Source organism: Oryx dammah, unplaced genomic scaffold, assembly GCF_014754425.2.
Source record: "Oryx dammah isolate SB20612 unplaced genomic scaffold, SCBI_Odam_1.1 HiC_scaffold_3, whole genome shotgun sequence".
Lineage (NCBI taxonomy): Eukaryota > Metazoa > Chordata > Mammalia > Artiodactyla > Bovidae > Oryx > Oryx dammah.
In genome coordinates this window covers 96010043-96026232 of record NW_024070187.1, presented here as the reverse complement: position 1 = coordinate 96026232, position 16190 = coordinate 96010043, and the positions used below count along the sequence as shown (strand labels likewise).

The window sequence follows — 16190 nt, the reverse complement described above, 5'->3', positions numbered from 1 at the left end:
TCCTAATTTTTTGGCAGGGGAGGGGGGTGTTTAGGGCTTTAAAACTTCCCAGACTGGGATTTGAAGACACCTAGCAGTTCTCAGTCATTCTAAGAAAGTAACTGGAGGTTTAGTTGATGGCTTTAGGATTAAGTTGGAAGGTTTCTTTTTTTTCCTGTCATTTGTAAAATGTAGAAATAGGTAAACTTTCAGTTGGAAGGCTTTTGGTATATGTTAATAGCATTCAGGGAATTGATACATATCAACTTGGAAAATCTTTGCAATTACTACTCAAGTGAATGGTGGTAGCTTATCCTGACTAGTCAGCTGAGTCAAGCCAGGCTGCTGAGAACAGATAGAAAAAAGTACACTATAGGTGAGAAATCTGATAATTTTGTAGGAGAGTGAAGTGATTTTTATAGTCTTCCCCCTTCCTCCTGTTATGGTGTTGAATCCTCTGATGTTAAGAATTGACCTCCAACTGGGCAGGCATTTTAGTGAACAGAAGTTTATGTTAGTAAGTTAAACTGACATGATAGATGTCTAAATTGGGGGTGTGGAGCCTGTTTTTGTTAATAGTATTACAACAGAGCACAGCTGTGATAATTTGTTTCTGTATGGCTGTTTTTGCGCCATAACAGAGTTGAATCGTTATGACAGACTATAAAGCCTGAAATGTTTACTATCTGGCCCTTTATAGAAAAACTTGTGCAGACCCCTGATCTAACTCAGTGAATTGAATTGTTAAACAGTACTATATTTTATGAAAGTGTTACGCGTCAAAATCTTTTTTTTAAAAGGGGGGTTAAGACACTGAATTAAAAGCTAGGTTTTAAAAAGTGAGGTTTGTTTGTAAATGTTCCATTTTTTGCAAAAAGGTTGGAACTGGTTGAATAAAAAGTAGGTTTTTAAAAGTGACTTTTGTTTGTGCTGGATAATGTAAAGCTATCAACTTCATTTTGAGTTTTTGTTATATTAAAATGTTATAGTGCCCCATGATTTGGGAGATTTAAATAGATGTGCTCAGGTGTAATTCTTTGCCCCCAGCAGTTCAGTGTTTTAGGGGATGATTTATTCCTACTGCTGACATTTTATAAAAGTTACACTTGGATGCAGCATTAGGGTAAACTTTATACCATTTGTTTCCATATATTTGATACCCATTTAAAGTGCTATTCGCAGATCCTTTCAGGTGTTGTTTCTTGACTGAGATGAATATTTTCCTGTGCACTGGGCTCTGATTTGCTTCCAAACTTGCACAGAATTGAAAAACTCCCTTAATATAAATCTGTTCATCAGTTTCATGTTTTTCTTAGGTCTTTTATATTTCAATCTGAACTCCTTGCCCTTCAGAATTGTTGAATAAGTTGAGGCTTTGCTGTTATTCGGAGAGGCATGGTGGTGGTGGTTTCCCTTTCTTTACCTATCAATTTAGGTTCTCTGTTTCCCTGAATCCCAGGTCTTGCTTTTGTATAGCCCATCTTCCTGCTTAGGCCTTTCCATCTATAAAGGTCGATTCCATCCTTGTAACTGAATTATCAGTGCTAGTTTGACTCAACAGAAAACTCAAGTTTTCGTTAAGAGGTTTGACGCTGTTTTGAATCTTCATCATATGAAATGCTGAGTGTTTGACCACTCATCAGTGTCCTCCAGTTTCACGACGGTCTTGAGTTTGTTTCATCCGTCGTCCTGAGCACTCGGTGGGTCCTGCCATTGTGGAAACATGCTCTTCAATTCTGGGAAATGTTCCTGAGCTAGTCCTTCCATGTGCCCTTCACCACCCCAGTTTTTCTGTTCTTTGGAATTGTTTGAGTGTGAGCCCTGCACATCATTTGCAGGTTGTTATTATACTTTGAGTGATTTTACAACTTCTAGCTTTTTTTTTTTTTTAAGGTTTTACATTTCAATCAATTTCTAAGGCCACCCCTTCCAACCTGTTATTCCATGGGTTATCTTCGTCTCTTAAGTATTTGTAACTTTGAAAGTTTTGTTTCCTGCAAGGTGCTTTTCTTTCCTGTTGCTTTGGCCTCTGCCCTTCATCTTCCTCAAATATTTGATGATCCTTAGCTCATATTTAGGAGTGCAGCATTGGGTGTTGTGTGTGGGGCTGAGGGATGGGGAGGATAGGGACTTGTCAACCATGGGGTTCACTGCTAGGCAGTCAGGCTGTCTCATTTTATTGAGGAATCTCTTGATGCATTTCTCCTCTACTTTGAGGTGATCAGGTTCCCCAGAGAAGTCTTTTTTTTTTTTTCCATTTCGCTGCCTGGAAGGTAAAAAAAAATTGGCTGTCAATGTTCTGAGATCCCAGTGTCGAGAGAAACCTGAGGTATCTGAACAAGTAAAGTACTTTTTAACTTCTTTGTTTTCATAACAGTATGCCTGTTCAAAGACCACCCTTCCTTACCTGCTCAGACAAGTTTCTGCCAGGATGAGGGAGTTCAGTTGTCCTCCAGTACAGAGAGGATATGGAAGTTTAATTGCTTGTCAACCAATTCTCCTCTTTACCTCTATTTCCAGAGAAATCAGGGCTGCCGGTTGCTTAATAAGCCTTTGGAGGTTCTGTGATAAAATTCGAAATACCCTCACTGCTGAGGGAAAATTCCTTTCTTATCTGCTTAGTTGATTGCCATTCGTTCAGAAGCTTTCGGCTTATGTCATTCAGTAGGTTTTTTTTTTTTTATGCTATTTGTTTTGGTTTTTGACTATACCTTGTGGAATCTTAGTTCCCTGACCAGGGATCAAACCCATGCCCACTGATACTGAAAGTTGGATTGCCAGTGGTTTGCCGGGGGATTGTCTCCTGTCCTTTTTTCTTTTCCTTAACATGGATTATTTTTAAACAACCAGTTTTTGCCAAGGACTGTTGCCAGCCCGCTCTCCCCCTTCCCCCCTTTTTTAAGCAGTGGGTTTTAGTAAGATTTCAGAAGAGACTAGAAGTGACAAGCTGTGTGTGTGTGGGGGGGGAATTTTAAAACAAGGACTAATAGCACTGTCCATCACGGTGTTTGTTTTTTCCTGAATTGTATAATGAGGAGTATTTGGTTTAGAGTCCAATTAACCAGAAATGCAAAAATCTGGATCCAAGCATAATGGATACACTGACATCTCAGTAAATTTATTTGGGTGCAGTTTATGTAATAGTGCAGTTTATCAGTGCACTAATACTTAAGGATAACTCTAGATTTCATAAAGACTGATTGTTACTACCTACCTTTGAAATAGTTGAGAAGAATGCATACTGACTTACCCTTTCTTCACTACTGGCCATATTTAGGAGTCTAATCTGAAATTTTGCATATGTGACCTGATTGTAGCAAGATGAATATCCAGCTGTGTAAAATGAGTTGGCTTGGGCTATATATTGCTGTCAACTGCCTATAATCTGAAAAGTTTGGGGAAATTTATTATAATCTGTTGGTATTTGAAAAGAAGCTTGCAAGCTGGTTATATCAGAATCGGTATTTGGAGCTGTTGCCTGGAATTCTGTATTTCACATATACCGAGTGATCTCAGCTGCAGTAGAGTTGTAAGGACTTGCTTTAAGATGGTTAGTTAAGCTTGCTGTTTCCATAAGAAATTTTTATTTTTACTTCTATCTTGTATAAAGACAAAGGTTCATGTTTCATAAAACTTAACACCACTCAAGGATTTTAATCACAGACCCCAGGTCTAGCTTGGAGGAAAACCAGACTTGGCATTCTAAAGAGTACGAGATGACAGCAGCAGTGTACAAGCTGGGGAAGGAGTAGAGGTGGTGAGAGGAAGCAGTTACTGAATTCTTCGAGACAGTACATTCTGTTGCCTGCATATTCCCCCCTTGGCTTGTCACTGATCTCACTCATCAATTGCATTTTTATGAATTGTTAATCAGCACCTCTGTTTAAAATTGAGTGTTGTCTTGAGTTTGGGCTGATTACATATCGCCTTATTTGTTCATAGGCATATTTTAGAATCTAATGAATGAGATGTAATTCCAACAGCCTCTGGTTATAAATGACTGTAGTATAGTGTGTGCTAAGTTGCTTGAGTCATTTCCAACTGTACTACCCTATGGACTGTAGCCCGCCAGGCTCCTCTGTCCATGGGATTCTCCAGGCATGAGTGCTGGGATTGGGTTGCCATGCCCTTCTCTAGGGGATCTTCCCAACCCAGGGATTGAACCCACATCTCTTTCGTCTCCTGCATTGGCAGGCGGATAAAGACTAGGATCCAAGGGACTGTGTAATTTAGAAGACAGCACTGGGGTAAGTGCTAATTTTCCCCACTAAGCCCTATAAAGGTGGATAATTTTGGAGGGACAGAAAGAGCATGAAGAGGACTAGGTAAAACTTATTTTACTACTGAAAAAGGGTGAGATGCTTTATAGGAATAAGAGCCTAAGTGAGCAAGGTATTCCTTGTTACAGCAGTCCAAGTCGGTTATCTTAGTTGTCATGGGAGGGATTCTTTACAGTCTTCAAAGAAAGTATAGACAGGTTCTATTCATTAAACATGGATATTAGGGTTACTGGATTCTATTTTGAGAAACTTAGATAAGTTGCTTGGGAAGATAGTTTATTTTTCGAGGTATACATTTTATTTGTGTAGGCATATTTATTTTAGAATTTGAAGGCAAGTTTACTTTCCTGAATTTTTAAAAATTTCTCTTAAAACACTAGAGGTCTGTTAGTGCCAGTACCTAAATGTGGCGTTTAATATGTCATGGAAAGCTATGCTTTGAATAAATACTTGAGAAAAGTAATTATAATTGCCCCCTTTTTGTTGTATGGATAGCCCTGATTACATGGAGCTTTATTAGATATTTAGAAAACATTTGCCAATCTCAGACTGGTGAAGTGGAACCTTTTTTAAAAGAAATTGGAAGAATGGTTTAGTTACGAGATTGGCTATGGCAATAAAGAAAACTTCGGAATACTCAGAAATTTGTTGTAAATTGCTTCTCCAATCATTGATAAAGCATGCTACTACTAATTACATGTATTAAGGCCAATCAGCATGTCATTTTTTGAGAACTTGGTTGATTTGTTTTTAAACCCAACGTGATGTTCTCTGTACCATCTGACCTTTCCAGGCATACTTTCCCTAAGCAAATTCTGTTGGAACCAAGTGTTTCCAATTCTAGGAGTCTACTTCTAGAGTCTTCATATAAAGTTTATAGTGGGCTTTAATGGGGTTTTGATTTGCACTAAACTTCCTTTTCTGAAAAGATTACTCATGTTCAAATTACAATGTAGTGCTTTTGTTTTACAATTAAACTTTTAACAGCAGTCATGCATTTTTTGCACTGTCTTTTTTCTTTTTTTTTTTTTTTATTTAAGCTTACCCCTCTTGGGTGAATTTCTTGAAATAACATAGGTCTTATTAGTTGAAAAAGTAAGGCAACTGTTGTCAAGTCAAAAAGGACATAATGTTAAATGATGGGATTTTATGCATAATCGGTTAAATAATATTAAAAGTTGAGACTGGTGGATGAAAAAAGGGCAATTTCAAATTTTCTCCAGGATGTTCTGAGAAAGGATGCCTGCAATAGGAGTAATGTTATGGGATGTTCAGTCTTTGCCCTCAACTGGGCTTGCTGTCAGATTGTGGTGAAACCACCAGAAGGCCTGGGAATGCATTTAATATCTTTGCAGACTTAACACATTTTTCAAAAAATGGCAAATTAGAGTTGTGCAATAGCAGTAATGTTACATTGACTACTTGTAGTCAATGTAAATACAGAAAAAGCCTATTATTTCATTATATTCCTATGTTTGTGTCCTTTGAGAACTCCTTTCAGGGGTGTGGGGGTCTCATTGTGCTGGCCTGGAAAGAGCTTGCCATTACTGGGTGGGTCATAGTACTGAACAGGTGCTTCCCCTCAAATGAACTCTTTCTTTAACCAGCTTGTGATTTGTCTAAATGCAGGCTGGAGTTAAATCATGCATTCTGTAGTTGTAGGTTCTGCTAACATTTTATAAAGAGCTAATGAACTTTGAAAAGTTAAAATAATTCTCAGATTTATTAGAATGTGGGGCATTCTGTCTAGTAGATTATTTTTTAAATTCTTACTTGGTATATTCAGTGGAACAGATGATATCAAATGAATGATTCTGAGGTTCTGCTGTCATTTGCCCTGTGATGTTGGGCAAATAAAATTTTAACTCCTCCAACAAGCATCAGTTTTTCCATCTGTAAAATTTGATGTTCTTTAGGAGGTATGTGCAGTGTTTTGATGGTGGTTCTCCGCTTCATACAGAAAGTGTGATGTGGCCAGGCTTGACGGGAGTGGACACGTAATTGTCCACTGTGATGGGAATGAGTACCCTTATGCGAAGCTTGCCTGGGCACTTGCAGGGACTCCCTGCTTTTGCTTCTGTTGCTCTTGTGGAGTTTCTTGCTATGAGGTTCCATGTAGTAGCCCTGTGATTTTCGTGAGTGATGCGGAAAGATGAGAAGCAGGAGGGAGGAGTTAGGGACGGCTAAAGACTCCTAGGTTATGGAATAGCTGTGATCCCCTTTTGAAATAAACTCAAATAAGCAGTTTCCAGGGGAAAAGAAAAAGATGTAGTTAAGAGTTTCAGGATTTAACATTAGAGGTGTTTGCATGATACCCAAGTGAGTGTGTCTCGTAGAAAATCATTTGTGATTCAGAAGGAAGGTTATTGCCAGAGAAGGCAATGCTGTGGGAGTGAATAAAAACACCCCGGATAGTGTGGAAAATGAAGAAACCAGAAGGCTGAGCTGTCTGCTGGTCCTCTGAATGGATGCTTGTGTGTATGATTGAACTCCCCAGGACTAGTCCACTTCCTCCACCCCCACAGCCAGCAGTGTGTTCGTTTGTTTATCCTCATTCCTCTTAACTACGTTAGCCGAGTGGAGTCTGGCAAGTTATCTAACTTGTGATTCAGTTTTCTTACCTGTAAGATGGGAAGAATATTATGTACCTCAAGGTTGTGAGGATTAAATAAAAAAGTATTTAAACAGTGCTGGCACATCAGTGGTCAGTAACATTAATGGGACTGCCTTTACCTGTTGAGATAACTTTGATTTCCAGTAGGGTCCAACTCCCATCCCTCTTAATGATTGGAGCCAGTGATGATCATTATTTTTCTTGTATTTATTTCCTGCCACACAACCACCATTTAAGTAGATGGTATTTTAGCGTGTTAGGATCTTTCTGGGTCTTGCCTTCTCAACTGAAACGTAAGCTTCCCTTAACATCAGGACCACTTCTTAAACTTGTGTGTACAGCCAGTCATTTCTTAAATATTGGTTATCAGTATGGTGAAGTCGCTCAGTCGTGTCCGTCTCTTTGCATAACTTAGAATAAATCCTAACGTTCTAGGAGTGTTTGGTGCCGAGTAGGAACTCTATTTGAACCCACAGATGAAAAATCTAAGATTGTCTATTTGTTTCTTTCTGCTTGGGTATATTGTGACAGATGTAGCACAGATAGTAGGGAAACACTCCTTACTAAACGAGTGCTTTCCTTCTTCCTGGCAGCTTTCAAGAGTTGGTAAAAAAATACACATCATCTGGAAAACAAACTCTCAGACTGCCTGGGAAAACAGGCATTCTGTGAGACTTGCTTCCTGGAACCAGGGTGATGGCCTGTGCTTTCAACAGTGCAGTGGAGAGGAGGTTGCAAAGACATGCAGTAACATAATAACATGTAGCATAATGTTCAGGCTTCTGGGTCTTGGCATCTCAGTATGTAAAACTGAGGGCGGGGTGGTGGTTAGATGATGTGATCTTTTATGTTCCATGGCTTCAAGCAATAAGTATGCTAGTATTCACTGGCAATCAGTGAAGCATTGTTTTATGAAATGGCAACCCACTCCAGTACTCTTGCCTGGAAAATTCCATGGAGAGAGGAGCCTGGTAGGCCACAGTCTATGGGGTAGCAAAGAGTTGGACACGACTGAGCGACTTCACTTAACTATACATTGTTTTATACATAATTATTATAAGTTGCAGAAATATTAGGTAAATTTTATAGGGCTTTAAAAATAATGCTAGCAAAACTCATGACAATATCTCTTCTTATAAAACTTCAGAATCCTATCTCTACCCTCCAGAAACAACTACTAACCTGGCCCAAAGCAAAATAGTGCTGATATGCTGTCTGGCCCACAGTTAAGCAGTCAGATAATACACTCTGAGTTAAATGTGGGTTTTGTGGCTATATATTTCAGTCAGTACTTGAATCAGTAAAATCTCAGCCGTCTTTGTGATCTTGAATTTAACTTTGCTATTTTCTCATCTGCAAAGTAAAGCTATGTCTAAGCCTAGACAGCATATTTAAAAGCAGAGACATTACTTTGCTGACAAAGATTCATATAGACAAAGCTATGGTTTTTCCAGTAGTCATGTACTGATGTGAGAGTTGGACCATAAAGAAGTCTGAGGGCTGAGGAACTGATGCTTTTGAACTGTGGTGCTGGAGAAGACTCTTGAGAGTCCCTTGGACAGCAAGGAGATCAAAGCTGTCAAATCTTAAATAAACCCAGAATATCATTGGAAGGACTGATGCTGAAGATGAAGCTCCAATACTTCGTCCACCTGATGTGAAGAGCTGACTCCCTGGAAAAGACTTTGATGCTGGGAAAGATTGAAGGCAGGAGAAGAAGGGCATGACAGAGGATGAGATGGCTGGATGGCATCACCGACTCAGTGGACATGAGTTCTGAGCAAACTCTAGGAGATAGTGAAGGACAAGGAAGCCTGGCATGCTGCAAGTCCATGGGGTTGCATAGAGTTGGACATGACTTAGCGACTGAACAGCAACATTAACGTAGCACTTATGTGCTTAGAACTACTGTTTTTGTGCTTTGCGTTATACTCACAATATAATCGTTTTTACCCCTTCATGTTATTGAAACACCTCTCCCCCAAAGCACTTACTACATTATGTTGGACTGTATTCCACACCCCACCTCCGCCGGGTATAAATTACAGAAACTCCAAAAATTTCTAACATTGAAAATGCTTTAATAAAAAATATTTGGTGAATGGAAATGTGATATTGTGCTGGAGGAATTGGGACCTATTTAAAATGCTGAAATTAGATCATTATTAGGATTAAAATGAGTTCTCTAGTAGTCAGGAACTTCTGATCTTTTTGTTCTTCCTCATGGGTCACTATGATTTTTATGATTTTAAACCTGACTTTATGAGACTTATGTGGCCATTCAGTGGTTAAGACTCCACACTTCCACTGCAGGGCACATGGGTTTGATCCCTGGTCAGGGGACCAAGATCCTGCATGTCGTTCAAACAAACCAACAACAGAAACCTATCAGACCTCATGATCCCAGTTAGCACGAAACCTTGTTAACCAACTGTAAAGAAGTTTATTGAATGAGTGTATCACTCAAAAAAAAAAAAAAAAAAAAAGCTGTTGGTGTGGTAAAAATAAAAGATGTGACCTGTGATTTACTTGAGAAATGACAAAGTTTTCTATTTTTTTAAACTTTACCCCCCAAAAAATGCCTAGTATAAAACACAATGGTTTGATTTTCATTTCAACGAAAGAGTGTGTAAAAGAGGTGATGTATATCTGGACTGTACTCATGTAAAGATTCTCATTAAAAAAAAAAATTATTTGGCTGCACCAGGTCTTAGTTGCAGCACGCAGGATCTTTGATCTTTGTTGCAGTGTGTGAGATCTTTAGTTGTGACGTGCAAACTCTTAGTTGTGGCATGTGGGATCTAGTTCCCTGACCAGGGGTCGAACCCGGACCCCCTGTATTGAGAGTCCAGTCTTAGCCACTGTACTACCAGGGAAGTCCCAAGATCAGGAAATTTTAAGGTCAAGGTCATTTCTGAGTAGAGTAAGATGATGGGAATTTAGTCAATGCCATAATTGGAATCATCTTTCCTATTAAGTGATAATTAACACTTAAATAACATTTACTATGGGGTAGACAACTGTGGTATTATTATCATCAGCTCCATTTTAAAGACAAAAACAGCACCAAACATAACCCATTTTAAAAGTCACCTCTGTGGTACATGGCAGAGTGCAGAACTGAAACTTGGCAGTCTGATTGCAGGGTTTGTGCTTGTAATAGTAACAGGAAAGCAGTGGAGCAATGGTAAAAACAAAAACAACCCCCCACCCCTCAAACCAAGTGGGGTTACAGACATGAAAGAGATACAAAGACAAGTCCAGAGATACCAAAGAGACAAGGAAATACTTCAACCCCCTCTTCCTCCATTCCTTCTATCACTTTCTCCTGTGAGTCACTAGGGAAGCTCTCCTGCCACTAGAGAATGCTTTTGTAATTGGTGGTGGTAGAACTCCATAATTACATATAACAATTTATTGGTACCCGCTGGGGATGGGGAGAAGGGTCAAGTCGGAATAATGTTTGTACTTAAAAGAATGATGATGATTGAAAAAAGAATTGCCATGCTGATGATTATGATCTTTTTGCAGTGTTTCCGCCATATCCTCCTAAGAATCTTCATTGTTTGGGGGGATTCTTTGGTCTGAAATAAAAAAACAAATTTCATGATTTCTTCTCATTTCTGGATTAATGTGTGCCCTACAATACATATTAGAACTATTTAGAAGAATGGATTTAATTTGATTTTGATCAGTCACAAAGTCTCAATAGGTCTGAGCAGCTGTTCTAAAATGGTGCACCAAGATTCCTTGTGGTGTTCAGCTGTAGTTTTATTGGCTTAAAAAATTTTTGACCTTGAAAAGTTACTCTCTGAACTCATTTCCTCATCTTCATGATTTTACAAGTGTCACTCTCCCTTACAACCATATTTAAAATTGCTAACCCATCTCCATCCCAGCAACCCTTTTCCCTTTCAATACATTATTTTTTCCCAAAGTACTTACCTCTCCTCTAACAATATGTAAATTTCACTTTTTATTGTTTGTTGACAATGTAAGCTCTATGAAGGCAGGGATTTTTGTCTGTTTCATTAACTGCTATAGTCCCAACAGTGAACCAATGATATAGAGCAGGTATTTAGTTAATATTTGTTGGAAAAAAATGAATTATTACATCTGCTTATTAAATGAGGATAATAGTACCTGCCACAGAGTAGCCCAGATTCTGACAATTAACCAAGATAGTGAATATATATCAAGACTGGATATAAGAATTATGTCACTATAAAGTATGCCATTATTATTTTGATGAATGAGATGGATTTCCTTAAGTATGAAATAAAAAGTTTCATATCTTCACCTAATTAAACAAAATAGCTCTTTTATTAAATATTAAATATTATTAAAATTATTGAAATAATTCAAGGAGCAATGAAGAGAAGTGAAACGTGGCCACACAAAATTATAAAATCCTGCCCACCCCCCTGAAGCAAGCTTTATTTTCATTCGGTCCACTCCTTTTTGTTTTTAAAATATATGTAAGTGCTTTTCATCTAATCATGATACGAGTGAGCTGCTTGATGCTCACGTGGATTTCTGCTGTCTGCCACCTGGATAAGGAAAACTGTCATTTCAGATATCTTCATGCACCGGGTCTGCTTCTTCAGTCTCAGTGTGTGGTGATTTTCCAAGAACAAAGTCAAGGTAGATGCTTACAGCGCTTTCTCTAAGTGGCATGAGTCCTGGTATGCCACTCAGATGGCCTCATGACTCTAGTTTATGACAAGTTATGGGAGCCCAGGTTTGTATATCCAAGATGATGCTGATTATTCCCAAGGATTGGGAGTACGGAAGCTAGTGACCAGGTGTACTTTCCAATGTGTTATAATGCGTTAAGTGCAGGTACTATAGGACGTGCATTATATGTATTTCTGCACAATACTATGTAATACTCATTAATAACCTTAGGTTAATATTCCTGTTTTACAGTGTTGGAGAAAAATGAGGCTCAGAAAGGCTGAAGTTACTTGCCTCAGATTTAGAGAAAGTGACAGAGCTGGAATTCAGATCTAGAATGTGTGACTCTATACTGCCTTGTGTAGAAATACTGAATTAAGGTATAAATGGGCCTTACATTCTTCTCAGATTATTTATTTTCTTATTAATGTAACAGGCATGTACAGTTTGGGCAGTCAGAATTCTATAAGGCATGTGAGTAAAAAGTGCCTTCTGTCCTGCTCCTTTCCATCCCAATCCTATTTTTCAGAGGTAATCGCTTTCAGCTCTTATTTGTGTGTTTTGTTAGCTGATGTATCCCTATTGCCTGGAACAGTGGTTCTCACCTGGGGATGCTTGTGCCTCCCCGAGAGCATTGGGCAATATCAGGAGATATTTTTGCCTGTCATGAATGTAGGGGGTGCTCAGTTCAGTTCAGTCACTACTGGGCGTCTAATGGCTAGGAGCCAGGAATGCTGTTGAACATCCTACAAGGCCTAGGGCAGTCCCAAGTGTGCCACAGTTGAGAAACCCTGACCTAAAACAATGTCTGATATATAGTGGGTGATCAGTAAATACTTGCTCAATCCATCTCATTTAGCTGTTTATTTTTCCCTTGTGTTTGTTTTCCTCTGGATTACTAGAAATGTTTACATATTATTATTATACATATATATTACTAGAAATATATATATATAGTTCTTGATTTTTTCTGTTTCCAACTATAGAGAAGAGGATATAATAATTCCTACCATACCTCCCCCACCAAAAAATTCCTTTGATGGCTCCTGTGTTGGATCCTTTTATCTATTTTTAAAATTTTTCTAAAAATTACTTATTTTTTAATTGAAGGATAATTGTTTAACAGAATTTTGTTGTTTTCTGTCAAACTTCAGTATGAATCAACCATGCTGCTGCTGCTGCTGCTAAGTCATTTCAGTTGTGTCCAACTCTGTGCGACCCCATAGACGGCAGCCCACCAGGCTCCCCCGTCCCTGGGATTCTCCAGGCAAGAACACTGGAGTGGGTTGCCATTTCCTTCTCCAATGCATGAAAGTGAAAAGTGAAAGTGAAGTTGCTCAGTCGTGTCCGACTCAGCGACCCTATGGACTGTAGCCCACCAGGCTCCTCCGCCCATGGGATTTTCCAGGCAAGAGTACTAGAGCGGGGTGCCATTGCCTTCTCCGATGAATCAGCCATAAATATACATATATTTATTTTTGACTGCGCTGGCTCTTTGCTGCCTGAGGACTTTCTCTAGTTGTGGACAATGCGGGCTACTCTTGCAGTGCGTGGGCTTATTGCAGTGGCTTCTCGTTGCAGAGCATGGACTCGGGTGCATGGGCTTCAGTAGTTGCAGCATGAGGGCTCTGTATTTGTGGCGCATGGGCTTAGTTGCTCTGAGGCACATGGGATCTTCCTGGACTAGGGATTGAACCCATGTCCCCTGCATTGCCAGGCAGATTGTTAACCACTGGACCACCGGGGAAGTCCCTTCTGCTTTATCTTGGAAGTTCCACACAGAGTCTTTTGATCTGCTCCAGTGGGTTTTGGTTGGAGTCCAGGTTTGCTGTACCTAAAGGTTTAATCTTCAGATCTTTTTTCACCAGTATTCTGGGCATGCCCTTCTCTTGTGTTTGCCTCCTGTTTTTTCAGTCTCATTTCTTTTCATTTCTTGATTTATTCCCTCTTGTTGGTGAAAAATTTCTTCTGAAAATTTCTTAGAAAGGGTGACTGGGAGGTAAGTGTCTGAAAATTTACATGCCTAGAAATGACTTTCTTCTACCCTTACATTGAGTTGGTAATTTGGTTATAGAAATCTAGTGTGGAAATCATTTTCTTTCAGAATTTTGAAAGCATTCCTTCTTTTTTCTTTAGCACACCTATACTGTTTTTGCAAAATCTGTTGTTACTCTAATTGCCAAGTCTTTGTTTTTCTTTCTCCATCTGAAAGCCTTCAGAATCCTCTCTTCCTTTTTAACATTCTATGATTTCAAGATTATATGTTCTGCTATGGTCCTTTTTTGTTCACTGCATCTGTAAATTCATGCTATTTGTTTTAGGAATTTTTCTTATATTAATCTGGTTTTCTCTCCTCTGATTCCTTCATTTCCTTTTTCTGAAACTCCTGATATTCATATGTTGAATCTCTTAGACTGTCCTCTAGTCTTTCTTCTCTTTTTTTGCTCTACTCTCTGAGAGAACATCTCAACTTTATATTTCAATAATTTTATTTAATTAAAAAATTTTACTACTGTTTTAATTTCCAAAAGACCTTTTTGTTTTATGAATAAGTTTTTACATAGCTTTCCATTCTGTTTTCAGAGGTGTATTCTGTTATTTCTCCCAGGATATTAGAGAGGTTTTTTTTTTTTCTTTTTTAAGTACAGTTGATTTACAATATTGTGTTAGTTTCAGGTATATACCACAGTGATTCAGTCACATATATATATATTCAGATTCTTTTCCCTTATAGGGTATTACAAAATTGAGTATAGTTTGTCCTTCTCCCCTAGAAAGGATTATTATTAACAGTTTATTTTTTTCTCATGCCATGCAGCATGTGGGATCTTAGTTCCCCAACCAAGGATCTAATCTGTGCCCCCGGCACTGGAAGTACAGTCTTAGGCACTGGACCACCAGGAAGTTAGAGGTTTTTTGTTTTATAATGAAGCTTTCTTTTGCTTCTGAATCATCTGTTTTGTCTGAGTTTCTTTTTTTCCGGTTTATTTTTGTTTATTTTTTTATTATAGAGATTTTTCTCAAATATCTCATGATCTGTGTTGTTGATTAAAGTGATGGTTGGAAACTCAGTATGAGTGAATGAGGGCTATCATTTGGTGAGTTTCACTATAGGGTAATCTGGTGCACACCTGACCGTTTCATTGGGGGAATGCCTCAGTACCTGTAGGTTAGTATCTGTAGGTCTTTTTTCCTTGTTCTAGTCAGTTTTCTTAGGGAGGAATCCTCTAATCTCTCCCTGAGTGAAGCTGACTGGGAGACAGGTTGGAGAGTGGTCACCATATTCTGGATTTTCACTAAGTACACATAATTTTAATATGATGGTCACTCTGGCCTTAACTGCATCTGGTATCTGAATTTTAAATCTCTTAGATCCGTTGTCTTTAGATAATACAATTTATTATCCTTTGTCAGCGATAAGGAGAGGAAGCAGCGTGGTTGTAAAAAGAAGGGAAGGGACTCGACAGGTAACTTGTTCCTTTTAAAAACTTTATACTCGAGTCACTTCTTTCTAGAACCATACTGCTTTTAGAAGTACTGTGTGTGTCCAGTTGCTGATCCTTTCCAAAGTTTTATGGCCTGGATCAGTTTGCATCTTAATATCTTCTAGTACTATAAGCGTGTGTTTTGAGCTTTCACTGCTTAAATTGAAGCTATTAAATACAAAGAACCTAAATTTTTTTCTAGCTTCCAAAATTTTGAGTTTTCTTTCTTGTTATTCTTTTTCTAAAAAATCCTAGTGGTTTACATATTAAAATTTGTAACTGTTGTTTTACTTATTATTTTATAGAGTTTTGAGAGCATACCAAGAAAAATGTATATGTTTAATCTGCTAGGTTCAAATCCATGACCCATATTTATCTATAGGCAGACTGACAGAAAGCTTATTGTCCTAGTTTTTTTTAAAAAAAGAAATCTGGTTTTTAAGTACATTCGGTAGAGTCTTTTACAAAAAGATCAAGAGAAAAGAGAGAGAAGATTAATTTAGATAGGCAAAATTAGAGGATTTAGTGAGAATGATTATATGATATCTGTGTGAAAATAACATGAGAACAATTATAAAATACTTCAGTGAAATTTCATCTTGTTTTGAGCTGCTTCTACTCAACTGGCTTCAAGGAGAAAGTAATTTTCCCCATGTAATCATGAAAATACAATGTATACATAAAAGTGGGATTTTCTTGAAAGGGAAGGCAAAAAATCTCAACTTTTTTTGCTATAACTTTCTGTGATTTAGATGTTGCTTCTTTTCTGACAGGAAAGATACATGATATAATCTAATAAAAAAGTAAAAGGCCCAGTGATATAGTGGATTGTGTAACTATAACCTTGCCACTTTGTGTGGGTGTGTTCAGTTTTATGATTCCTTGTGACCTATGGACTGTAGCTCACCAGGCTCCTCTGTCCATGGGATTCTCCAGGCAAGAATACTGGAGTGGGTTGCCATTTCCTCCTCCAGCGGATCTTTGCCACCCAGGGATTAAACCTGTGTGTCCTACACTGGCAGGTGGATTCTTTACCCCTGAGCCTCCTGGGAAGTCTGCCACTATTGCTACTCAAAAATGCTAGATAATGTATTAAGTTGGCCTAAAAATGTGCCAACCTAGTATTAACTTATTAACCAACAATAACTTATGGAA

At 38.3% G+C, this 16190-nt stretch overlaps 1 long non-coding RNA gene across 1 annotated transcript in view; it reads right to left on the bottom strand.

The window, feature by feature from the left end:
• Positions 1-1890: 1890 nt before the first annotated feature.
• The window catches only part of LOC120861504, a 49208-nt gene continuing 34908 nt past the window's right edge, over positions 1891-16190 (bottom strand). The window contains exon 3 of the long non-coding RNA XR_005720554.1: positions 1891-10457. This is a non-coding gene — a long non-coding RNA (uncharacterized LOC120861504). The remainder of the gene's footprint in view (positions 10458-16190) is intronic.